Genomic DNA, 27,379 nt, shown 5'->3' on the forward strand with positions numbered 1-27,379 from the left:
AGAAAATGGATAAATTTCATTGGTCGTTCTTTTTTGACTCAACCCACTGGTCCATTCTTAGTGGACGCAAAAAGGGCGATAATCCATTTATTGATTTGTTTCTGTTAGGGCGGGTTCACATCTGCGCCCGGTCTCCTGTCCAGAAGATGGAAATCGTCCGGTCAGCTTTCACTTGAATGGGTTTGCAAAGGTGACCGCCCATGTACGTCTTCTGCCTCTCTGCGGGGAAACCTTTTTTTTTTAACCGGACACAAAGTCCTGCATGTCCGACTTTCTATCCAGCTAAAAAAAAAACGTTTCCCCGTGGACAGGCAGAAGAGGCACACGGGCGGTCACCTTTCAAGTGAATGGGTTAGAAAGCTGACAAGTCCATCTCCTGTCCAGTTTCGCGGGGCAGAAGATGGAAACCGGCCTGATTGGCCAAACCGGAGACCGGGCACAGATGTGAACCCGCCCTTACTTGTATAGCACCAACCTATTCTGTACAGAACAGATCGATTGATTTCTATCGGGGCCGCGTGTCTGTGAAATCAGACAAAGATAGAGCACGTCAGTTTTTTGACGCCTGTTAAGAACGGTCAGTGAAAAAAACAGACATGTAAATAGACCCATTGAAATAAAAGTGTTCTGATATGTGAATAATCGCTGACATTCACCTGCCGTCTAGTAATTGGATCTTATTCACACATCCACATACCAAATACGTGTGCAGTCCACAGTTTTCGATGATGGCTTATGTCTGAACAGCACAGACCCCACACGTCCACATATATAGATGTGTGAATTAGACTGAACAGAGGAAAAAAAAGGGAGACCTGGGCTCCTTCTAGGTATAGTAGTGGGAAAAGGAACACAAAAACAAGTTCTCTACTTTGGGTAAAGCGCACAACTCCAAATGTGAGAATGTCAGTCTGCTCTATATCATTAGGACATGAAGCTTCAAGCTGTGTTACTGATCAGGGACCCCCTCCAAAGAGTTCCTAGGTGGTCTTGTAGACATCAAACACGGAATGTGGAAAATACACCGGCGACTTATATCACCGCAAAAAGTGAGGACAAGTTTCTTCCATGCAGATGAATGGAGGTCTGCAGAAATACAACATAAGTCTTACATACACATGGAATAAATTTTTAATTGTAGAAAATATTTGCAACAAATTTGCTACATGTGAACAAATCCCATTTACGGTTTATACGCTGCTTATATCAACTCGCAAAAGTGGGTGATGAATTGGACTTGGTTACCCTGTGGAACAGATGGACACCAGATTTATCAAATGAGACTTTTTAAAAAGGTGCACAGTAGGAGAGAGGAGTCAAAGTTTGATAAATATGGTGTAACTTACAGAAACACAGACCCCCCCACCCCCACTGCATTATTGACACATCTTCCTGATACACACTGCAAAAATGCCAAATGAGAATATATCCTTAGTGTGATTTATTGTCTATAGAGACTAATGGCACTTAAAGGGGACCTTTTCCCACTCCACCTAAATGCTTCATTCAATAGGCGCTGCTCTTATGATTCCGACACAGTTGGAATTTTTCCTCTAGCCCTCACCATTCCCGAGCAATCACTTCTGTTACTTTCAGTACAACCGTACACTCTATTGTTAGGTGGGCGGTCCTTGATCACAACAGGAGACAGGGACCGCCCACCAGACACTGGACAGCATAAATGTGATGAAACTAACACAAGTGTTTGCTTGGGAACGGTGAGGGCTAGAGAAAAAATTCCAACTGCGCGGCTTTTAGTGAAGCAGCATCTGTTGAAGGATACACAGAGTTGGATTTGGTGGAGATGGTCCTCTAATATTTTCCGTTAAGAGTCATATTCGCGTTCTGCTAACGTCGGTCTACTTATTCGTAGAATATTGTTTAGCCTATTGGCAATCTAGAAAACAACAACAGCAAAGCGCTTCACTACACGGAAGTAATAATCTAATAGATGAATAAACACGTCACATAACACAGCTGCACGGTCCCATTGTCTAAGAATACTTGAAATAAAGCTTACAAATGAGCATACCATCTTGTGTGTACCATCTTTGCTGCATTATTTAATTTTCTATTAGATATTTTGTTTGTTTCTGGCATTGTGCCCCTGGCTCCATTAGCATAAAAGAAATGAAGATACAGCAGACAATACAGAAAGATGACCCCTATTATAGCAAGGTATTCATGAGCCCAATGCATATCATATTAATGGAGAGAGCGTGTTTTTCTACAAACCACAAGCAATGCCTTGCAAATGCATATCAAATAATAGAGAGCAGCACTTTACTTCTCAAGGTAGTGAAAACCAAAAAACAAGCCAGTTATGTTCTAACATGTACAATCCGGATGTCTGCTCTCGCTCTAAAAATAACACAGGGCTGAAATCCGTGTGGAGACTCGGCAGCTTAATGGTGCCCTAAGTATCGCCACACTAAGTAATTGTACTTTTACCTTAAAGCAACCCTTTTATGTGGAAAATGTAATATAGTCTGCAGCAAGAATGTTATAGAGCAGGAAGAGCTGAGCAGACTAATATACAGGACTGCAAGACCCCCGTATCCGCAGGGAATAGGAGCCAAGCCTACCTGCACACACTGGGAACGCAGATAGCATGGCGGGGCCCCGTGGTGAACTTTTGACATGGACCCTCCCCCCGCCAAAGACCTCGACCAACCGACCCCACCTCCCGCATTTCTGCACACACTATTATGCCCCATAGTAGCCCCTGCACACAGTATTATGCCCCATAGTGGCCACTGTACACACTATTATACCCCATAGTGGCCTCTGCACACAGTATTATCCCCCATAGTAGCCCCTGCAAACAGTATTATGCCCCATAGTGGCCACTGTACACACTACTATACCCCATAGTGGCCCCTGCACACAGTATTATCCCCCATAGTGGCCCCTGCACACAGTATTATGCCCCATAGTGGCCCCAGTACACAGTATTATGCCCCATAGTGGCCCCTGCGCAGAGTATTATATCCTATAGTGGCTCCTGCACACAGTATTATGCCCCATAGTGGCCCCTGCACACAGTATTATGCCCCATAGTGGCCCCTGCACACAGTATTATGCCCCATAGTGGCCCCTGCGCACAGTATTATATCCCATAGTGTCCCCTGCACACAGTATTATCCCCCATAGTGGCCCCTGCGCACAGTATTATATCCCATAGTGTCCCCTGCACACAGTATTATGCCTCATAGTTGCCCCTGTACACAGTATTTGCTCCATTGTGGACACCCATGAACAATTATAATACTATGACCCCAATCGGAGACCCGGGGGGATAAAAACATTAAAGAAAAAAAACACTGTTACTTACCTATCCCCGGCTCCGCTGCACTCTACGCCGCTGTTGGCCATCTTCAATGATGTTCAGGACGTCAGGTGACCGGGGGCCTGCGTCACGATGCATATGGACGCAGGTCCCAGTCATGTGATGTCAGGGACATCATGCAAGCAGGCCAGAGAGGTAAGTAACACTGTTTTTTTATGTTCTGTTACCTCTCCTAGGCCTCTGATCATTATACTCGGGGGGGGGGGGGGGGGCCGAAAAGAGCCCCCCCCCCCCCCGAATATAATAATAGTGCTTGTGGGGCCCGCAGCGTCACTTACCGTTAAGCAAGTAGAGCCCGTTACCGTCTGGAGTTAATCCAGCCGGTAACGGCCTATTAAAAAAAATAAAAAACCACGGCTGCTACCCCGGTAGTTACGCCCCTGCCTGACATTGTGAGGTGTCATCTTGTGACCTTGTCTTCCTGCGGTCACGTAACAATCATATACTGTCACTGGTACTGTATAGGTGCTATATTACTATAACCATAATCTGTCCTTACTAATAATCAATTTCTGATCTATGTATTTACGACATATATACATATATACTGCTTGTAGCCCACATACATTTCCATGCATGACCTTCCAGGAATCTTCACTTATGAACTTATTACTTATAATCTGCTCTCCCTACCACCTTCCGGAGGCCTTGGTTGAGGCCTGGACAATAGTACAAAGAGTATATAGTGAGGCCTTGTAGAGAGACGGGCCTATTGTTCAGACAATATAATGCTTTGGAAAAATGAATTATATGACACATGTATAATTATACTAATTCTCTTACAACAATGACATTGATTTTCTTGCAGCATTGGTGACACTAATAAATTTATTGTAACACATTTTATTAAAGGGAGTCTGTCAGCAGCAAAAACGTTATTAACCAGCCCCAGTAGCTTATATTGCTCAGAGCCGTGAACACAGGGCTATTATATGTTTGTACAATGGACAAACTGTGCTAAGAGTGCAATGAGGGTGGCAAGATCTTCCTCTAATTCAATGTCCCTCCCAGCAACACTGACATTATTGGAGCTTTACACGCTCATCAAGTTTCACTCACACCAGGTAAGTATCACACTATAACTGACACTAGACTAGGGTCTTAGCGTATATACAGGGCATTGGCCACATTGGCTAACTATCCACCTATCTTTGATACGATCCATCCTAAGGGTTTAAATGAATATAATTCATTTGCAGCATTTTTATAGACATATTTATTGTCGTTGGTTCGATGGGTTATCCTTGGTGTCGTTTATACTTACCTGGTAATGGCAGATGATCTGACAATGCGGTACCGCGAGGAGTACTGGCTGTTAACATACACGATGATACGTGTCTACTAGCGCCGATGTTAGCTACGCCCAAGGAGGTTGGGCAGGAGAGGCGTGTCCACCCGGAGGGAGTGTGTCTCGCTAGTATGCGGCAATAGACCACTCCTCCCGGAGTGACGTGGATCTATGGGCGTGGCCATAGACTATTTAAACTAGGTCACGCTGAGCGCTCGCTGCGGCCATACATCACGGCTGACCGGGCATGCGAACATGCTGCTCGTTATAGCGCTCTAAAAGCTCTAACTAACTATCGACTTTTTGGTTTGTCTGCCTCTGATGAGCTGCGGTAGGCAGCAGAAACGCGTCAGGCAGTTGTATTGTGTGAATGTTGGTGCTAAGATAGGTGGATAGTTAGCCAATGTGGCCAATGCCCCGTATATACGCTAAGACCCTAGTCTAGTGTCAGTTATAGTGTGATACTTACCTGGTGTGAGTGAAACTTGATGAGCGTGTATTTCTGCACTTGGGGAAGAATTGGTAATAGGGAAAGTTTAGTGGGGCTGAACTCAGAAACTATGAGTCAGTCCTTTTAGTATTGTTATTCCCTATTTTCACCATCGATCCCCTAGCGCTCTATTGATCCACAGTAGGATAACCACTATATTTATTACTGACCTATCTAAAAAGGTACTTTGAGAGGACAAGTTGTGGTTGGCAATTATTTGGTCAATATTTAGATCATTCAATCCACTACAGTATAACAGGTACCTTTTAACATTTATGGAGGGGGTAGTAGGCTTTCTTCACCTATATAGACACCAAACATTAAGTCAATGAGTCAATATTCAGAGCAATTCTTTTATCGATACTTATACTTTTAAACAGACAATTAAAAGTTAAATTTTAGTGTATCTTATTCATCATTCCGTTGATATACTGTGTTTTAGCATCATGCGAATTATAAAGTACTGGGCACTGAGCACTATAAGGTACTGGGCTCTGAGTACTATAAAGTACTGGGCACTGAGCACTATAAGGTACTGGGCTCTGAGCACTATAAGGTACTGGGCTCTGAGCACTATAAGGTACTGGGCTCTGAGTACTATAAAGTACTGGGCACTGAGCACTATAAGGTACTGGGCTCTGAGTACTATAAAGTACTGGGCTCTGAGCACTATAATGTACTGGGCTCTGAGCACTATAAGGTACTGGACTCTGAGCACTATAAGGTACTGGGCTCTGAGCACTATAAGGTACTGGGCTCTGAGTACTATAAGGTATTGGGCTCTGAGTACTATAAAGTACTGGGCTCTGAGTACTATAAAGTACTGGGCTCTGAGTACTATAAAGTACTGGGCACTGAGCACTATAAGGTACTGGGCACTGAGCACTATAAGGTACTGGGCTCTGGGTACTATAAAGTACTGGGCACTGAGCACTATAAAGTACTGGGCTCTGAGTACTATAAAGTACTGGGCTCTGAGCACTATAAAGTACTGGGCTCTGAGCACTATAAGGTACTGGGCTCTGAGCACTATAAGGTACTGGGCTCTGAGTACTATAAAGTACTGGGCACTGAGCACTATAAAGTACTGGGCACTGAGCACTATAAGGTACTGGGCTCTGAGTACTATAAAGTACTGGGCTCTGAGCACTATAATGTACTGGGCTCTGAGCACTATAAGGTACTGGGCTCTGAGCACTATAAGGTACTGGGCTCTGAGCACTATAATGTACTGGGCTCTGAGCACTATAAGGTACTGGGCTCTGAGCACTATAAGGTACTGGGCTCTGAGCACTATAATGTACTGGGCTCTGAGCACTATAAGGTACTGGACTCTGAGCACTATAAAGTACTGGGCTCAGAGCACTATAAAGTACTGGGCTCTAAGCACTATAAAGTACTGGGCTCTGAGCACTATAAGGTACTGGGCTCTGAGTACTATAAAGTACTGGGCTCTGAGCACTATAAGGTACTGGACTCTGAGCACTATAAAGTACTGGGCTCTAAGCACTATAAAGTACTGGGCTCTGAGCACTATAAGGTACTGGGCTCTGAGTACTATAAAGTACTGGGCTCTGAGTACTATAAAGTACTGGGCACTGAGCACTATAAGGTACTGGGCTCTGAGTACTATAAAGTACTGGGCTCTGAGCACTATAAGGTACTGGGCTCTGAGTACTATAAAGTACTGGGCACTGAGCACTATAAGGTACTGGGCTCTGAGCACTATAAGGTACTGGGCTCTGAGTACTATAAAGTACTGGGCACTGAGCACTATAAAGTACTGGGCACTGAGCACTATAAGGTACTGGGCTCTGAGTACTATAAGGTATTGGGCTCTGAGTACTATAAAGTACTGGGCTCTGAGTACTATAAAGTACTGGGCTCTGAGTACTATAAAGTACTGGGCACTGAGCACTATAAGGTACTGGGCTCTGGGTACTATAAAGTACTGGGCACTGAGCACTATAAAGTACTGGGCTCTGAGTACTATAAAGTACTGGGCTCTGAGCACTATAAAGTACTGGGCTCTGAGCACTATAAGGTACTGGGCTCTGAGCACTATAAGGTACTGGGCTCTGAGTACTATAAAGTACTGGGCACTGAGCACTATAAAGTACTGGGCACTGAGCACTATAAGGTACTGGGCTCTGAGTACTATAAAGTACTGGGCTCTGAGCACTATAATGTACTGGGCTCTGAGCACTATAAGGTACTGGGCTCTGAGCACTATAAGGTACTGGGCTCTGAGCACTATAAGGTACTGGGCTCTGAGCACTATAAGGTACTGGACTCTGAGCACTATAAAGTACTGGGCTCAGAGCACTATAAAGTACTGGGCTCTAAGCACTATAAAGTACTGGGCTCTGAGCACTATAAGGTACTGGGCTCTGAGCACTATAAGGTACTGGGCTCTGAGCACTATAAAGTACTAGTCTCTGAGCACTATAAAGTACTGGGCTCTAAGCACTATAAAGTACTGGGCTCTGAGCACTATAATGTACTGGGCTCTGAGGACTATAAGGTACTGGGCTCTGAGCACTATAAGGTACTGGGCTCTAAGCACTATAAAGTACTGGGCTCTGAGCACTATAAAGTACTGGGCTCTGAGCACTATAATGTACTGGGCTCTGAGCACTATAAGGTACTGGGCTCTAAGCACTATAAAGTACTGGGTTCTGAGCACTATAAAGTACTGGGCTCTGAGCACTATAATGTACTGGACTCTGAGCACTATAAAGTACTGGGCTCTATGCACTATAAAGTACTGGGCTCTGAGCACTATAATGTACTAGTCTCTGAGCACTATAAAGTACTGGGCTCTAAGCACTATAAAGTACTGGGCTCTGAGCACTATAAAGTACTGGGCTCTAAGCACTATAAAGTACTGGGCTCTGAGCACTATAATGTACTAGTCTCTGAGCACTATAAAGTACTGGGCTCTAAGCACTATAAAGTACTGGGCTCTAAGCACTATAAAGTACTGGGCTCTGAGCACTATAATGTACTGGGCTCTGAGTACTATAAAGTACTGGGCTCTGAGCACTATAAAGTACTGGGCTCTAAGCACTATAAAGTACTGGGCTCTGAGCACTATAATGTACTAGTCTCTGAGCACTATAAAGTACTGGGCTCTGAGTACTATAAAGTACTGGGCTCTGAGTACTATAAAGTACTGGGCTCTGAGCACTATAATGTACTAGTCTCTGAGCACTATAAAGTACTGGGCTCTGAGCACTATAATGTACTAGTCTCTGAGCACTATAAAGTACTGGGCTCTGAGCACTATAATGTACTAGTCTCTGAGCACTATAAAGTACTGGGCTCTGAGTACTATAAAGTACTGGGCTCTAAGCACTATAAAGTACTGGGCTCTAAGCACTATAAAGTACTGGGCTCTGAGCACTATAATGTACTAGTCTCTGAGCACTATAAAGTACTGGGCTCTGAGTACTATAAAGTACTGGGCTCTGAGTACTATAAAGTACTGGGCTCTGAGCACTATAATGTACTAGTCTCTGAGCACTATAAAGTACTGGGCTCTGAGCACTATAATGTACTAGTCTCTGAGCACTATAAAGTACTGGGCTCTGAGCACTATAATGTACTAGTCTCTGAGCACTATAAAGTACTGGGCTCTGAGCACTATAAGGTACTGGGCTCTAAGCACTATAAAGTACTGGGCTCTAAGCACTATAAAGTACTGGGCTCTGAGCACTATAATGTACTGGGCTCTGAGTACTATAAAGTACTGGGCTCTGAGCACTATAATGTACTAGTCTCTGAGCACTATAAAGTACTGGGCTCTGAGCACTATAATGTACTGGGCTCAGAGCACTATAATGTACTAGTCTCTGAGCACTATAAAGTACTGGGCTCTGAGCACTATAATGTACTGGGCTCAGAGCACTATAATGTACTGGGCTCTGAGCACTATAATGTACTGGGCTCTGAGCACTATAAGGTACTAGTCTCTGAGCACTATAAAGTACTGGGCTCTAAGCACTATAAAGTACTGGGCTCTGAACACTATAATGTACTGGGCTCAGAGCACTATAATGTACTGGGCTCTGAGCACTATAAAGTACTGGGCTTTGAGCACTATAAGGTACTGGGCTCTGAGCACTATAAAGTACTGGGCTCTGAGCACTATAATGTATTAGTCTCTGAGCACTATATAGTACTAGTCTCTGAGCACAGTTCACCTGTGAACGGCAATTTCATTTAAGGTCTATGGGACTGATTGAGACAGCCAGGTACAATGTATACATCATGTACACTCAGCTACCGCCCCACTCAAACTCCTCCTCACTGCAGACGCACACAGAGGAGGAATGGGGGGACTGGCACCCCTCTTTTATTGATCAGTGAGTTCCCAGACATTTACCGCCAATGTAATGAATAGACCCCTGTGAATAAGAAGACACATAGTTTCAGAATATCCGCTCTGTGCTCCAGTTCTGGAAAAGTAACCAATAATTCTAATCCTATTCTGTCTGTATTCAGCTCTCCAGTATGTGAGATTGGGTAACTGTTCTGTCTAAGGACATAAGTATCCTCAGGCACAGGCATCAATTGATGATGAAATTCCAAGTGCAAATATCTATTCATATAAAGGATTTAGAGGCTTAATATATACAGTGGTTATGGAAATTCTGCTGGCCATGGAAAAGGCTGGCATTTCTTATGTAAAACCTGAGATCAGGAATAATCTTGTCAGACCCTTTCATACAGAAGACAAGGAAAAATATCAGTAATAACTGCAAAACCCTTTATAACAGGGGCCCTTCTGTGTCCGACGCTGACCAATCAAATTGAAGAACATATCCAGAGGTAAGGGTTAACCTAGATCATCATCATCATCATCAGATCTGTGGGCGTCTGCCTGGAACCACCATCATGTTTTAAAAGTGGATGAGTTTTGTTTCCTCTTCATGGGCCTCTATGACTCGTACGCAGCTCCGTCCCATTCAAGTGAATGGGTCTGAGTTACAATACCAGGCACAATCTAGCAAACAGCTCAGCACTGGAGGTGACCACACTAATGTGACAGGGATAGATCATCAATATCATCATCGTGAAATACCATATACCTGCCTACAGTCTACCAGGAGGAAGTCTCAGCGATTTCTTTCATGTCTGCCGCTTGCACCGCACTATGGTATCTGTGGAGCTAAAAGACCTGATGTAAGAGATTCTTTCAGGTAGAGCGGGAGAGAGGTACAACACAATGTCAAATAAAAAGAAATTCTTTGAGGTGCCGAGAGAGAGAGACAAGAGGTAGAAAACCATATTCAGTGCTGAATACTCCAAAATAAAAGTACCGAGGAGTTACTGGCTATTATTCTGAAAGATAGAATTTCTAGCAGCCGCATTTAAATACATACATTATATATATATATATACACACACACACACACACACACACACACACACGCGTATTCACCTAACCACAGAGTACGTAACTGTGCTGAAACTGACAGCAATGATAGCTCTGGCAGTTTGGGAACTGGAGAAGTATTTCCAAATGTGCCAGAATCAATAGAGCGGCAAATGTTGAAGGGTACAAAGAGTTGGAGTTGGTGAAAGGTCTTCTTTCATCAGATCGGGCACAGGCAGTTCTATATACTGCTGGAAAGCTGACAGTGCGCTGAATTCAGCGCACTGTCGGCTTTCCTGATCTGTGCCCCGGGTAAAGAGCTTTCGGTGCCGATACTGTAGCTCTTTACAGTCAGAAGGGCGTTTCTGACAGTTAGCCAGGGACGTCCTTCTCCACAGCAGCGCCTATTGCACTGTACAGTGTGAGCGGGGAGGAACGCCTCCCTCCCTCTGCTCACAGTGCTCACCCATAGACGAGTATTATCAGGAGGGGAGGGGGCGTTCCTCCCCGTTCACACTGTACAGTGCGATAGGCGCTGCTGTGGAGAAGGACGTTCCTGACTGACTGTCAGGAACGCCCTTTTGACTGTAAAGAGCTACGGTACCGGGACCAATAGCTCTTTACCCCGGGCACAGATCGGGAAAGCTGACAGTGCACTGAATTCAGAGCACTGTCAGCTTTCCAGTAGTATATAGAACTGCCTGTGCCCAAATCAGTGAAAGGTCCTCTTTAAGTAAATCAGCCAAACCAGAGCCACCCAAACTCCCTCCCCGGGTGCGGTGGGTAGCGTATATTCTGATGAAGGTCTCCTCAGGCCCGGTTCACTTCTGCATTTGGGTTTCCATTGGTGACCCTCATCTGCTTGGTGACCCTCCGAACGGAAACCTATACGCATTAAAAAGCGGTTACCTAAAGGAAACCTGCGGACTCTATAGACTATAATGGAGTCCGTGTCGTTTCTGCTCAGGTTCCCCATGAAACATGCGGAAACCTGCAGACCCCATAATAGTCTATGGGGTCTGTGGGTTTCCCAGGTAAGCGCTTTTTAATGCATATAGGTTTCCATTCAGGGGTCACCAAGTGGACTCCCCAACAGAAACCAAAATGCAGATGTGAACTGGGCCTCACCCTGCTTGGCAAAGAGTAGCCCTCACTGTTCCTGCTGCCTTCACGTAGCTGATGTATCACAAAGAACATTACTGAGCTATGTATAAGAGGTAAACAATAAGTCCAATGACTAGTGGCCTGCTAGAAGGCAGAAACATGACATAAGGCCTAGTTGCAAATGGTGACAAGACTTGGTGCCATCTGCAAATGTTGGGTGGCATTTTGGTCACCATCTAGAGCCCTGATTTTATATACATACACCAATGTAATACCAGTACTGTGCTCTAGGGGCAGGCTATATTGCCCTCCTGCCACTAACCTATTGCACATTTCCTATTCCTGTCGATGAGATTAACCCAGGATTCCTCCAAGCCTGTTTCCTGATAGATCGCGGGGGCCGTATCATCTCCTGCTTATTTGTATCGCTTATTTTTAGGTTTAGCCTTCCCTTACTGCTAAGTGTGAATTAATCCTCATAAAAAGCAAACTATTATAAAAGAGAATTAAATGGAGATCATCTGAGTGCTAGGAAAGAAGTAGCGCAATTTAGTCCTCTCTCCAAAAGAACTAGTGCCAGCATCCATTTTTCTTATTGAACCACCAGAGTGAATAAATCTGTCCTCCCCCCTTCTCTCCTCAAGACGCTGTTTACAATGTAGAGAGAGAAGAAGTAGAAGGGTAAATAACCAAGTAAGCACTTCTGTTACCAATGAGTAATGCGGTCGACGGAGAAATTTGATGTACTCTTAATCAAAGGAGATTGATGGTGACAGATTCACTTTTCCATTAGTTTAGTGGCATTAATATAACGCACAACCTATAAGTAAACATAAGAAAATGGGATTTATTTTTCCTTGTTGGTGACCATGATACTATATAGAAACGACTTAAGAAATATCTGCAGTGGAGCTTGGACATTTCTTAACATCAATTTGGGCTTAAAGGGATTTTTGTCAATTATATTTTTTTTGAAAAAAATATTCTCAGAATGGTGTTAATTAGTAAAATGAATCAATCTCACATTAGGGTAAGTTCAGACAGGGTTTTTTGGACCGGAACCTGAGGCGGAGGTTCAAGAGTGGGGTAGCCGCAACTGAAAGCCGCTGCGCTGCACCGTCATCCAGCCACGCACTCCGCTCTGGATTAGGCGTAGTCGGGAGTGTCTTCAGGCCGAATCGCGAGGCGACTTGGCCTGAAGAATGAGCATCTCACTTCTTTTTTCCTCCTGAGCGGCCCCCATTGATTTCAATGGCAGCCGTCTTTTTGGTCAGGACTTTGAGGCGGATCCCCTGCCAATCCTGTTCCAATGGTTTCTTGGGTTCCCTTTCTATATCTACTCCTTGGTCCTTCTCAACACACAAGAAACGACCTAGCAGCAACCACATCGGTGACCTGCCACATGGCCGAGAAGTCATTGCTGAGGCGGGGACCAAGAACTAGCAGGGAAGTTTTTTCCTAAAAATCTTTTTATCGGCTGGAGAAGTAACCTATGTATTTAAGCCATGAAAGAGCATCTTTCACGTCCTCAATGATGTGCGGTATTATATACCGCTAGAAAGCCAAACAGCGCTCCCAAAATGTGCTCCACTGCTGAAGATATCAGGGACGTTAATTTCGGCAATGATATCTCCCCGCAGTCAGTCATACAGCTCAGCATCATTGCAGGGCTGTGAGGAACACCCTCCCCCCTATGGTGCTGAGCTGTGAGCCCGTCCTTCTGACCGTGGGGAAGTATCAGTGCCAAAACTAACACCACCAATATCTTCAGCACCGTACTAGGAAAGGCGACAGTGGGCAGTGCGCTTTCTAGCGGTATATAATACCGCACATCTATGGGGCCATGAAAGGTTCTCTTTAAAAGAGACTTTATAATATTGATGGCCTATCCTTAGACTAGACCATAAATATTAGAACTGAGGGGGGTCCGACAACTGGGACCCCTACAGATAAGCCGTTCCAGGACAGCGTGGCTCCTGGTAATGTTTACATGCTGGGAGCCTTGCTGATTACTCGCTATACTGCATATTCTTCAATGCGGCAGTATCTAAAGCCGCTGCTACACTTTGTACAGCACATAAGCAATGCATAAACATAACCAGGCCGACTGTCCCGAAGCTCCTGATCTGAAGGACCCCCAGTTTAAGGCTGTATTCACACAGAGTAACGCCAGCCGTTTTTTGTGTGCTTTTTGCACATAGCGGCGCGTTAACGCCGCGCTATTTAGCGGTGGCGTTGCCCGGCGTTAACGCGGCGTTATGTGCAAAAAGCACACAAAAAACGGCTGGCGTTACTCTGTGTGAATACAGCCTAAGGCCTTTCCTAAGGTTTTGCCAAAGCTTGGTAAATTTACCTTCATGTACAGAGTTATTTGTATTTCCTTTTGTTTATTTATTTTTATTTTTTGCTGTAGCAATTTTTGCAAAAGTAACAAAGTTAGCAGTCATGTTTTTATTTCCAAGAATTGAATGAATAAACAAACTGACAAAGACACTCAGGGCCTCATATGTAAGTTTCCAAGGTGGCAGACTATAAGGGCTAGTGCACACAGAGTTTTTTGCAGGCGGATTTTGACGCGGAATCCACCTCAAAATCCGGCTGCAAAAAAGGCTCCCATTGACCGCTTTTTTTCCTGCTAGCTTGTTCAGTGTTATCTGTGTGTTTATATAGAGATATAAGAGACTCGGCTTTATCAGCAAACTGCAATTAGCTGAACAGATTGCGCCCGGTCTCCGTTCATGCAGGTTTCCGTTTTCTGCACAAAACTGAGCAGGAGACAGAAACCTGCAGGAGTCTCTCACCCATTCATTTGAATGGGTTTGAAAGATGTCCAGCCATGAGCGCCGGTGAGCGTTTTATGTTCTCCACCGCGAAACCGTTTTTTAAAAATCGGACACAGAGTTGGACATGCAGTACTCTGTGTCCAGTTTTAAAAAAAACGGTTTGGCGGTGGAGAGAATAAAACGCTCACCAGCACTCACGGCCGGACCCGGTCTGACAGCTTTCCGTCTTCTGCATGCAGAAGACGGAAAGCGGAGAACAGACTCCGGGCACTAGTGTGAACACAGCGTAAGTGACGTCACTTGTCCTATCTTACAGGTCCGTGGTTATATCAATGCTATATAAACAATGGGAGAAATAAGTTCATATAGCAGGCAAACAAAGCAGCATTTCTAAAACAATATATTTAGGAAAAATCTTCAATTTACATAACCTACCAGCATCCATAGGATCCTTGAGATGGGACAACCCGTTTAAAGGGTTGACCAAGCCTTCCTATTAATGTTCTATCAATATCAGTTTGGGGGGGGGGGGGGGTTATACTTGGCATCCCAACCAATCAACTGATATCTCCACAATATATAGAGTCATAAGCAAACTGCTCTATACACTGTGTATTGGTTGTGCCGTGCCACTCTAGCTCAGTTTCCATTCAAGAATAATACATAGTCTTGGATAACCCTTTCAACACCACAAGAACTAAATTACCTCATATTAGTGGGCTGTACAGAAGACGTTGCCTAAATGCCTAAACACACCTAAGGGCATAATCTGAGAATAACAGCCAAGCAAATGTCTCTTTTTCTTTGAAAAACAAGTATTTATCTATAGGGAGCTACCTTCCAATAGGTGGCGCTAGGAGCAAATTTCTCACCTTCACCAATGAGGTCTTATTTGCATATTTCTTACCCAGAATTCTTAGTGGGCCATGCATAGGTCCCTGTCGCGTCTCTCACTAATGAGGGACATTACCCTTTACTCCGACATCACTCAATGCACAGTAGATATTGGCTAAAGCAGCACTACGGACTTCCATGCAATAGACTGAACGCTCTTTTCTCCATCTTAGCTGCTTCCCATCGCATTAAGACCAGAAAGCAAAGAGAATTACCTGGAAGGGAGACAAGGTTAACAGTATTACGTGCTGAGTGCAAAAAGCTTAATATGAGAAATTTCGGACGTCAAACCGCTGGTCCATTAGGATCCGCTGGTAGTTTAGTGCTCCAAATTGACACAACAGGTTCCCTTTAGCAGGTTCCACTTTAGCTAAAAAAAAATTACTAAGGCTTTATTCACATCTGGATGTGTTAGAAAGTTCCATCGCAGATCCCATCAAAAAGGCCAAACAAAACATTGCACCGAGCTGCGCCGTTTTGTCAGGTAAAATGACAGTCACGGTGACAGAAACCCTGCAGGCACGGTTCATATCCATCATCCGACGGATCTGACGCTTCTGTTATTTTCGTATAATGCAGCAGAAAAATGGAAATAGTCACTGGAGATGTAAATGTAGCCTTAAAATGCTAAGAGGAGTATTTCGCTCTTCTGAAACGTATTTCATATGAGCACTGGCTGCGATACTCGCCACAATGGGAATGCCTGTCCATGTGAACATAACGTTCCTTCCTATGGCCCAGAGCTGCATATATAGTGTCTGATATTCTCCGGGTGTCCTTCTAACGACCTACAATATTTTTCACTGGTTGGTTCACATCGCGGGACGTCAAAAAAACAACAAAAACATTGGGATTTTCTGATGGGAAAAGCTTTTGTTTGCCTCTGTATATTCCACCAGATTTTTATTCTTTGGTGTAAATACAGACGTAAGAAAAAAGGAAACCCAATTAAAATCAATGGGGTGTCTGGATCGGGTATGCTTTCCTTAGGCTGAGTTCACGCGGGGTATTTTGGTTAGGATTTTGAGGCCGAATCTGCCTCAAAATCCTGACCAAAAAGACGCCTCCCATTGAAATCAATGGGAGCCGCTCAGGTCTTTTATCCGGGAACTGTTTGTTCCGGCTCCTGGAAAAAAGGATGGACGTGCTCATTCGCGAGGCGACTCCGCCTGAAGACACTCCCTCCTCCCGACTTAGGGTTGGTTCACACTAGCGCTTGTATTCCATCCGCAACGAGTCCGCATGAAGACCCCCCCGAACGGAATACCAACGCTAATGCAAGCGCTGTGCAGTTAAGCACACGGAGCCCATAGACTATAATGGGCTCCGTGTGTTTACCGCGCACTGGCCACACAATTCATTCGTGCGGGCAGTGCGCATATAGTCTATGTGCTCCATGTGCTTTGCAAGCACATCGCTTGCAATTGCATTCCGTCCGGTGGGGGGTGTCTCCATGCGGACTCCTTGCGCACGGAATACAAGCGCTAGTGTGAACCCTAAGTCCATTCATTTGGGCCTAATCCGGAGCGGAGTGCGCAACTGGATGCCGGTCTACTGCACTGGCATCTAGTCGCAGCTACCCGTATTTTGGACCGGAAGCTGAGGCAGCCTCCCCGTCAAATTCCGGTCCGGCCTTATAGAACAGTCAGGAAGCCATGGTATATTTAGTCTGTGCTAGAAGAAGAATTCACGCCATTCGCAAGAAGAACTCATGCCATGCTCCCTTGAATGCCATATCGGGGTAAGAGCAAACAAAAATACAACTAGTGGATTGTCTGCAATGGACTTATTGGTGGAAAATCCACTGTGCCGCGCTCCCACAGAAAAGTAGAGGATATGAATGATGTCATAAATGGACTTACAGGGCAGGTTCACTTTCCGGTAGCGATTACCCTATAAAATGCTACGAAAACACTACATTTCACATTTACCTATAGTCAAATTCAGGAAAATCCACTTATAAATTTCCTCGATGATAAATCATCTGTAGACCCGTTTTATGTGGACATACCTTTAGATTAAAGGGATTGTCCGAGATTAAATTAACCCCTAAACTAACCCAGCCAAACTTCTAATTTACTTATGTTAAAAAAATAAAAAAATTACCGACTCAGGCACACTTTCTGATAATCTGGTGATGTTCTGTTTCCCCGTTTACGAAACGGAGCATCACTGTTGCTCCCCACCTCATCATACTTACGGCTCTTCCTCTCTGGGAATGGCTCCTCCCCTTTCTCTCTCTGCAAGCGCTTGCGCAGTATGAAGGGGCCTGCGACACACGTGCAGTAGAGATGGCACTCCATCTTATTGAGCAGGCATCGGAGGTACTTCTGGACTGTGTACCCATTTGCAGAGAGGAGGAGAAACGTTTCCAGCCTGCGCACACTGAAAGAAAGCGAGGAGCCGTCTCCCAGAGAGAAAGACAGGTAAGTATGATGCGGTGGGGGGGAGGGGTTGGGCTGAGTTAGTTGGGAACGGCTAGTAGTGGTCGGGATAGCTAGGGAGACAGGGAAGGGGTGTAACGGAGTAGGGAGACAGGGAAGGGGTGTAACGGAGTAGGGAGACAGGGAGGGGGTGTAATGGAGTAGGGAGACAGCGAGAGGAAGGTAGTGTGGAAGCTAAAACATCTGCTTCAGGAATACGAAGAATTTGCTTGGCACACCGCAGCGGAATTTAACAAATTCCACATGAAATTTCATCAGAAAAGGTGATATTTTCCACCTCCCACTCATTTCAATTCTCACACAGAATCCACCAGAAGAACCAGTAGGACACTTATATTTTCAGTGAGGAATGAACGTGAGGGCCATTTTAGGCAGAATTTGAGGCAGATTCTGTCAAATACCTAAATATGAACTCTCCTTAACGCTAGTTCGCAGAGGGCATGGGACCGCGTATTTTGGTCCTGATTTTGATGTGGGAAGCCGCATTAGAATAGGAGCAAAATGCGCCTGCTGCGATTGTCGCGGCTTCCGACAGTCAAGGCTTCCCGCTCTGGAGGTGGATTCGGTGTAAAAATCTGCCCCCTCTTGCCCCTTGTGAACGAGATATTAAAAGTGACGCAGACCACTAGGCCTTACTCACATGACAGTGGAAAGTGTCTGTATGCTGATTCTAAAGCCATGTGTGTCTGTGGCTTTTCACTGCCAAGAACCCTGATACGCTCTATGTTTGTCCGTTTTGCCCATGTGAATAGCCTTTCCTGGGTTTTATATCAGCCGTGCAGGAGCTGCTCAAAAAATAAGCATTGCACCGATGTTATTTGCTGCCAATTTCCACCGACATTAGGTCCAAGAAAAGCAGCCCTGACGTGTGCAAAAGGCCGAAGTCTAAACAAAATCAAGCACAAGAGACACCAAAACATCTCACGTTAATCTCAGCAAACACGAGCGCCCAACGTCCGCCGGTCTCGATCACACTGAGTATTGATCATTCTTGATCCCTGTATCAAGGAGAAGTCCCTGATGTATTAAACGCTGCAATGCATAGAAAGCAGATTGGGAGAAGAGGAATCATTTATAGGGGTGTAATAACACAAGTAATCTCTAAGGAATCCAGGCAGGTTTAAGCAAAAACACACATTGGGTACAGAGGACTGAGCACTGGATATAGACGCTCATCAATTCTGCAGCGTGGTCACCATAGCTGCCCGGGGTCACCAGGTTTGTTGGAAATATTAGAGCTGAAGCTTCATTATAATCCCGGAGACCTGAGGTTAATGGCTTTCATACTAATGGCAGCATGTAAAACTAATACACAAGAAATCAGATTTCATCCTAGTCCTCTTCTTCTTCCTGCAGTCCGCACCCTCCATCTTACGTCTCTACAGCTGTGTCCTTATCTGTCTGGTATTGTAGTCAACATTTTACTATAAAAGATGAACCGTCAGAAGGAAGCAAACACGGAGCTGAATGTTAAACATGGCGTTTATGTGCACCCTTTACCATCACAGCTTTCTCTGCTCTTACAGTAAAGAATCTAAGTGCTTTGGTCCGGCTGCTTGGAAACGAATAGGCTAAAGCCCCACGTAGAGAGACGCGGCATAAAATCGCGGCGACACAAATGCATTGCAATTTTTCCTGCAGGAAAGTCTGCAGGGTGTTCCTCTGCGGACCTTCTGCTTCTATTATACCTATAGGGAAACCGCCCGCATTTCCGTAGGTTTAATTGACAGGCTGCGATTTACAAAAAGGCAGCGGTTTTGCAGATATTTTTCCGCAGTGTTAGTCAGGATCCAATCCACTTTGCAGTGACTGTAAAATGCCGCGGTTTTTGACGCATTATTTCCGCTGTGGCAAAATTGCGGCATTTACGCTACGTGGGCCCCCGGCGTTACAGTGCTGCCAGCTTCCATATAGTAAGCTCAGAAGTCCTGAACGGTGCAGGGCCATGAAAGCTCCAACAATATCAAATGAGCGACCTATTCAGAGGATAGATCATTCATTTTTGGTCTTGGATAACCCCTATAATAACCGAGACATAGATGGAACTGCTATGGGGACGGTTAGGACCCCAAACTCCAATAGGTACGGTTAGGACCCCAAGAAAAGAAGGAGTTGTGATATGTACTAAGAACCAGAAATTGCTAATAAGAATTAACTTTAAGTTTAATGAGAATTGGGTAAAAAATGTGCAAATCTATTCTCCAGGTTTAATTAGGAGAACAGTGCCTCTGTATGCCGCCCTCTAGAGGACAGCCCCCTTAACATCATGCATGACTCAGTCAATAAGCCTACTAACATGATGCAGAGTTTATTGCCAAATTAGTATTTCTATTCCAAAAGGAACAGATTTCCAGAGAATTGAAATAGACTTCTACCGCTTCATTTCTCCGCCGTGGCTTTGGGTTGCTGATCAACCCCCCCACCCCCCCCCTGCCGAATGGGAATGATCGGCAAAGTGTCTCACTCCATAGGTTCTATAGCTAATCATCTGCAGCAAGATGGACCCAGGGGTTCTGGCAATGTCATGTGATCAGAGGCAGTGTTCAGCACCCTTGCTATGGAGGCCGCCTCCGATCACATGACCCAGCGGTTGTGACTTTGCCAGAACCCCTGGATCCATAATAAACATTCCCCCGGACCAGGTAAGTGAATGAACACAGCTTTTCCACTGCAATGTGTGGACTGGATTAGCCAATTCCCTTTGCAGGTACTGAAAAACAATTTTTTCTGCGCTGCTTTTGCAAGCCAATGAGGTCATGAGAAAAAAAAAACAGGCTGGACATGGCTATCCTCCTTATACAGTCCGTGTTTCATCCGTTTTTCACAGATCCGTTATTAGAGGATACTGAAAAATAAAGCAAAACTAAACAAGGCACCAATGTTTTTGAAGGGGACACAAAATAGGGAAGACACGGATTGCACACGGGTCGAAAAACGGAAACACACAGGGAGGTAGTGTCCTTTTTTATCGCTCTTAGACTGTTCACGTGAAAACAATCTTGTTCCTCCAACGAATTTCTGAGTAAACTGACAAGGCGGTGAGTTATCGCTTCACTTTTCTACACGTTCTGGGGCAACAACCCCCCTACAAGTTCCCACTGACAGATAAGAAGTCACCCCACACCTATTAGAAGCGGCTACAGAAACCTATATCCACTTGCTTTCACCATTAGTTCTCTCGCAGCATTGGGGACGCCACCAGTGCTGTCTGAGCGCTTGGGCCCGCCCCTAGTGCTGTGAGAGAGCTAATTTACATACCGACAAGAACCGGGATTGTAGGCGAACGGCGGCACGGAGAAGACAATGAAAGGTAGTTGAAGAAATGTCGTCTGAATGATAGGATCCCTTTAAAAATCACCCAAAATTTGGTTACAACGGACCATTAAAAAAGTGCATGTGAATAGCTCAAGTGAAATCAATAGGGCAGATTTCTGGCGTACAAAGCTTTAAAAGTAGCTATTTTTTGGGCAAATTGTTTTTTGGGGAAAAAATCTGCTACTTTTTATTTTTTGCGCAACCCTGGACGTGCGCGACCCTGAACGTCCATGGGGGTGGGGGTCAATGACCCACCAGATTTATTATCATTTCCTACAGAAATCTGGCATAGATGATGCTATGGGCTGGCATAGACTTCCCTCCAGGCACCCGGCCCAGTGGAGGGTCCTCTGCCAGCGCTGGGAGGGGGGGAGGGGGGGGGCTTCATAAATCTCCCCCATGTACATAGCGCCTAGGTTATATGTACATTGAACATACATGGTATTGCAAATTTTCACACTAAACATCTTGAAAACACTTATTTTTAATACAATTTTTCCATCTCTGCCTTACAAGAATCTTCCACTCTTGGTTACCAGCCCTGTATAATGACAAGTGACGTAGACAACTTTGTGCAGGGACATGCCATTATTCTCACAACCTTGTTCAACCGTATTCACATGCAACTGATTCCTTGCAGGTATTTCTTCAATCTCTCTTGGCAGCAAACACTGGAATTCTGCAAATTCTCCATTCAGATGAATGGAGCAGGCACAAAAATTTCTGCAATAAAATCTGCCACCATCAGGAAGACGGCTTGTCCTGGTCACGAGATGGCCATGGGCGGGGGGGGGGGGGGGGGGGGGGTCTCGCTGCATTTATCAGAGCTGGGCACCTGTATGACCATCACGTGACCAGGACAGGTTGTCATCGTCTTGGTATAAGCAATAAAGTTTTCTATTTGACGACTGCAAACCTGTGATAACTATTCACAGTACATTAGCAAACTACAGAAGTTTCTATGATCCCTGACAAGCCTTAATAGACCGAATCTGGAACATCCCTTTAAATCACATCCAACATATTCATCCTTGCATTAAATATACCGTAAACCAACAATGTTACGCTACCGTCATATCTGCGCCTTTAATTCCGTTCTTCTGGTGGGTTGGAGGACAGACCATGGACCCCAATAACAGACATGAAACACCCCGTTGATGATAATGGGGTCCAGTGGGTGTCCAAAATTTGTAACCACTGAATGTAAAAGTTGTCCGGTGACGTGTGCCGGACAGATGTGCCCGGGTTGCTACAATGTGACCCTATGGCAGGTGCCCGGGCAGGTAATATTAGGATCAGCCCCATACAGTGAGCCCTGCACCCCCACCATCCTGTGCCCATACATACAGGTGCCAGGGCAGGACGGGGGCAGGTAATATTAGGATCAGCCCCATACATTGAGCCCTGCACCCCCACCATCCTGTGCCCATACATACAGGTGCCAGGGCAGGACGGGAGCAGGTAATATTAGGATCAGCCCCATACAGTGAGCCCTGCACCCCCACCATCCTGTGCCCATACATACAGGTGCCAGGGCAGGACGGGGGCAGGTAATATTAGGATCAGCCCCATACAGTGAGCCCTGCACCCCCACCACCCTGTGCCTATACATACAGGTGCCAGGGCAGGACGGGGGCAGGTAATATTAGGATCAGCTCCATACAGTGAGCCCCGCACCCCCACCACCCTGTGCCCATACATACAGGTGCCAGGGCAGGACGGGGGCAGGTAATATTAGGATCAGCCCCATACAGTGAGCCCTGCACCCCCACCACCCTGTGCCCATACATACAGGTGCCAGGGCAGGACGGGGGCAGGTAATATTAGGATCAGCCCCATACAGTGAGCCCTGCACCCCCACCACCTTGTGCCCATACATACAGGTGCCAGGGCAGGACGGGGGCAGGTAATATTAAGATCAGCCCCATACAGTGAGCCCTGCACCCCCACCACCCTGTGCCCATACATACAGGTGCCAGGGCAGGACGGGAGCAGGTAATATTAGGATCAGCCCCATACAGTGAGCCCTGCACCCCCACCACCCTGTGCCCATACATACAGGTGCCAGGGCAGGACGGGGGCAGGTAATATTAGGATCAGCCCCATACAGTGAGCCCTGCACCCCCACCACCTTGTGCCCATACATACAGGTGCCAGGGCAGGACGGGGGCAGGTAATATTAGGATCAGCCCCATACAGTGAGCCCTGCACCCCCACCACCCTGTGCCCATACATACAGGTGCCAGGGCAGGACGGGGGCAGGTAATATTAGGATCAGCCCCATACAGTGAGCCCTGCACCCCCACCACCCTGTGCCCATACATACAGGTGCCAGGGCAGGACGGGGGCAGGTAATATTAGGATCAGCCCCATACAGTGAGCCCTGCACCCCCACCACCCTGTGCCCATACATACAGGTGCCCTCCTGCAGCTTTATGTCCTTCACAGACCTTCAGGACATGCTGAGACTAGTAGTCCCCCCACAGGCACCTCACACCTTACAGGTAAAGCCCACACTTCAGTCTAGTTCCTGCCATGACAACTCTGACACCATGTGCACCAGGCCCGGCTGTAGTCCCGGACAGCGCCCCCTCCTCCCCCGGTGTCCCCGGTCCCTCACCCAGGGTGAAGTAGGGCGGCTCGGTATTGTGCAGGTCGTCCCTCACGGACACGCTCCCAGGCGCCTCGCTGTGGACATGCAGGGGAAGACGGGAATCCCCAGCTCCGAGATGCACTGAGGACACGGCGGCGCCGCTCCAGCTCAGCTCCCGCTCTCTCAGCGCCGGTAACGTGGACACGGTGACAGTCTTGAGCAGGCAGCCCTGCGGGGAGGACGAGCGGGCAATGTAGGGGAGAAGAGCCAGGAGGGCCCAGCCACAGCACGGAGGGCATCGTGCCTTACACTGCCGGCCTGTCTACTCCATGGACGGACCTCAGACAGGCGGCTCCGCCAGGCAGCGCTCACACTCCTCCAATATCCCCCCTGTGGGTTAACTCCAGACCTCCCGGCACCGGCCGCGCCGCCTCTCCCGGTCCCGCTCACTGATCGCCGCTTTAACTCTCCGCTCCTAGCAGCCGCCTCTCTGCCATCTAGTACACGCCCTCTTAACATTATGTCTCCCGGCAACAGCCAATCCCCGTCCAGGACAGCGGTCCTTTGGGCTCCGCCCCTTTTCCATTTAAGGATATGTCGCCTGGCAACGGCCAATCAGAGGCGCCGGTCTGTGAGCGATGCTCCAGTGATGTGCGGGCGATCAAGCCGGGAGAAGTCTCCTCACCGTGACCCGGAGTGTGCGGGCAGTGAGGGGAGTGCGGGCTGTGAGGGGAGTGCGGGCTGTGAGGGGTGAGTGCGGGCTGTGCGGGCAGTGAGGGCAGTGCGGGCAGTGAGGGCAGTGCGGGCTGTGCGGGCAGTGAGGGGAGTGAGGGCTGTGAGGGGAGTGCGGGCTGTGAGGGGAGTGCGGGCAGTGAGGGGAGTGCGGGCTGTGAGGGGGAGTGCGGGCAGTGCGGGCAGTGAGGGGAGTGCGGGCTGTGAGGGGAGTGCGGGCTGTGCTTGCTGTGCGGGCAATGCGGGCAGTGAGGGCTGTGCGGGCAGTGAGGGCAGTGCGGGCAGTGAGGGCAGTGCGGGCTGTGCGGGCAGTGAGGGGAGTGAGGGCTGTGCGGGCTGTGCTTGCTGTGCGGGCAGTGAGGGCTGTGCGGGCAGTGAGGGCAATGCGGGCAGTGAAGGCTGTGCGGGCAGTGAGGGCAATGCGGGCAGTGAGGGCTGTGCGGGCAGTGAGGGCTGTGAGGGCAGTGAGGGCAGTGCGGGCTGTGCGGGCTGTGCTTGCTGTGCGGGCAGTGCGGGCTGTGAGGGCTGTGCGGGCTGTGCGGGCAGTGAGGGCAGTGCGGGCTGTGCGGGCAGTGAGGGCTGTGCGGGCAGTGAGGGCTGTGCGGGCAGTGAGGGCTGTGCGGGCAGTGAGGGCAGTGTGGGCTGTGCGGGCAGTGAGGGCAATGCGGGCAGTGAGGGCTGTGCGGGCAGTGAGGGCAGTGAGGGCTGTGCGGGCAGTGAGGGCTGTGCGGGCTGTGCTTGCTGTGCGGGCAGTGAGGGCTGTGCGGGCAGTGAGGGCAATGCGGGCAGTGAGGGCTGTGCGGGCAGTGAGGGCAGTGAGGGCTGTGCGGGCAGTGAGGGCTGTGCGGGCTGTGCTTGCTGTGCGGGCAGTGAGGGCTGTGCGGGCAGTGAGGGCAATGCGGGCAGTGAGGGCTGTGCGGGCAGTGAGGGCTGTGCGGGCAGTGAAGGCTGTGCGGGCAGTGAGGGCAATGCGGGCAGTGAGGGCTGTGCGGGCAGTGAGGGCTGTGAGGGCAGTGAGGGCAGTGCGGGCTGTGCGGGCTGTGCTTGCTGTGCGGGCAGTGAGGGCAGTGAGGGCAGTGCGGGCTGTGCGGGCAGTGAGGGCTGTGCGGGCTGTGCGGGCAGTGAGGGCAGTGCGGGCTGTGCGGGCAGTGAGGGCTGTGCGGGCAGTGAGGGCTGTGCGGGCAGTGAGGGCTGTGCGGGCAGTGAGGGCAGTGTGGGCTGTGCGGGCAGTGAGGGCAGTGCGGGCTGTGCGGGCAGTGAGGGCAGTGCGGGCAGTGAGGGCTGTGCGGGCAGTGCAGGCTGTGCGGGCAGTGAGGGCTGTGCGGGCAGTGCGGGCAGTGAGGGCTGTGAGGGCAGTGAGGGCTGTGCGGGCAGTGCGGGCAGTGTGGGCTGTGAGGGGAGTGCGGGCTGTGCTTGCTGTGCGGGCAGTGAGGGCTGTGCGGGCAGTGAGGGCAATGCGGGCAGTGAGGGCAGTGCGGGCTGTGCGGGCAGTGAGGGCTGTGCGGGCTGTGCGGGCAGTGAGGGCTGTGAGGGGAGTGCGGGCTGTGCTTGCTGTGCGGGCAGTGAGGGCTGTGCGGGCAGTGAGGGCAATGCGGGCAGTGAGGGCTGTGCGGGCAGTGAGGGCTGTGCGGGCAGTGAGGGCTGTGAGGGCAATGCGGGCAGTGAGGGCTGTGCGGGCAGTGAGGGCTGTGCGGGCAGTGAGGGCTGTGAGGGCAGTGCGGGCTGTGCGGGCTGTGCTTGCTGTGCGGGCAGTGAGGGCAGTGAGGGCAGTGCGGGCTGTGCGGGCAGTGAGGGCTGTGCGGGCAGTGAGGGCAGTGCGGGCTGTGCGGGCAGTGAGGGCTGTGCGGGCAGTGAGGGCTGTGCGGGCAGTGAGGGCTGTGCGGGCTGTGCGGGCAGTGAGGGCAGTGTGGGCTGTGCGGGCAGTGAGGGCAGTGCGGGCTGTGCGGGCAGTGAGGGCTGTGCGGGCAGTGAGGGCAGTGCGGGCTGTGCGGGCAGTGAGGGCAGTGCGGGCTGTGAGGGGAGTGCGGGCTGTGAGGGGAGTGCGGGCTGTGCGGGCTGTGCTTGCTGTGCGGGCAGTGAGGGCTGTGCGGGCAGTGAGGGCAATGCGGGCAGTGAGGGCTGTGCGGGCAGTGAGGGCTGTGCGGGCAGTGAGGGCTGTGCGGGCAGTGAGGGCAATGCGGGCAGTGAGGGCTGTGCGGGCAGTGAGGGCTGTGCGGGCAGTGAGGGCTGTGAGGGCAGTGAGGGCAGTGCGGGCTGTGCTTGCTGTGCGGGCAGTGAGGGCTGTGAGGGCAGTGAGGGCAGTGCGGGCTGTGCGGGCAGTGAGGGCTGTGCGGGCTGTGCGGGCAGTGAGGGCAGTGCGGGCTGTGCGGGCAGTGAGGGCTGTGCGGGCAGTGAGGGCTGTGCGGGCAGTGAGGGCTGTGCGGGCAGTGAGGGCAGTGTGGGCTGTGCGGGCAGTGAGGGCAGTGCGGGCAGTGAGGGCTGTGCGGGCAGTGCGGGCTGTGAGGGCTGTGCGGGCAGTGAGGGCAGTGAGGGCTGTGCGGGCAGTGCAGGCTGTGCGGGCAGTGAGGGCTGTGCGGGCAGTGCGGGCAGTGAGGGCTGTGCGGGCAGTGAGGGCAGTGAGGGCTGTGCGGGCAGTGCGGGCAGTGTGGGCTGTGAGGGGAGTGCGGGCTGTGCGGGCTGTGCTTGCTGTGCGGGCAGTGAGGGCTGTGCGGGCAGTGAGGGCAATGCGGGCAGTGAGGGCAGTGCGGGCTGTGCGGGCAGTGAGGGCTGTGCGGGCTGTGCGGGCAGTGAGGGCTGTGAGGGGAGTGCGGGCTGTGCGGGCTGTGCTTGCTGTGCGGGCAGTGAGGGCTGTGCGGGCAGTGAGGGCAATGCGGGCAGTGAGGGCTGTGCGGGCAGTGAGGGCTGTGCGGGCAGTGAGGGCTGTGCGGGCAGTGAGGGCAATGCGGGCAGTGAGGGCTGTGCGGGCAGTGAGGGCTGTGCGGGCAGTGAGGGCTGTGAGGGCAGTGCG

General features: G+C 49.1%; 1 protein-coding gene across 1 annotated transcript in view; it reads right to left on the minus strand.

Annotated features, from left to right (window-relative positions):
* The window catches only part of ASTN2 (astrotactin 2), a 481,865-nt gene extending 458,097 nt beyond the window's left edge, over positions 1–23,768 (minus strand). The window contains exon 1 of the mRNA XM_075260063.1: positions 23,668–23,768. The gene's annotated coding sequence lies outside the window, so the exon portion shown is untranslated. The remainder of the gene's footprint in view (positions 1–23,667) is intronic.
* Positions 23,769–27,379: the final 3,611 nt, after the last annotated feature.

Source organism: Leptodactylus fuscus, chromosome 11 (assembly GCF_031893055.1).
Source record: "Leptodactylus fuscus isolate aLepFus1 chromosome 11, aLepFus1.hap2, whole genome shotgun sequence".
In the NCBI taxonomy this organism is placed as follows: domain Eukaryota; kingdom Metazoa; phylum Chordata; class Amphibia; order Anura; family Leptodactylidae; genus Leptodactylus; species Leptodactylus fuscus.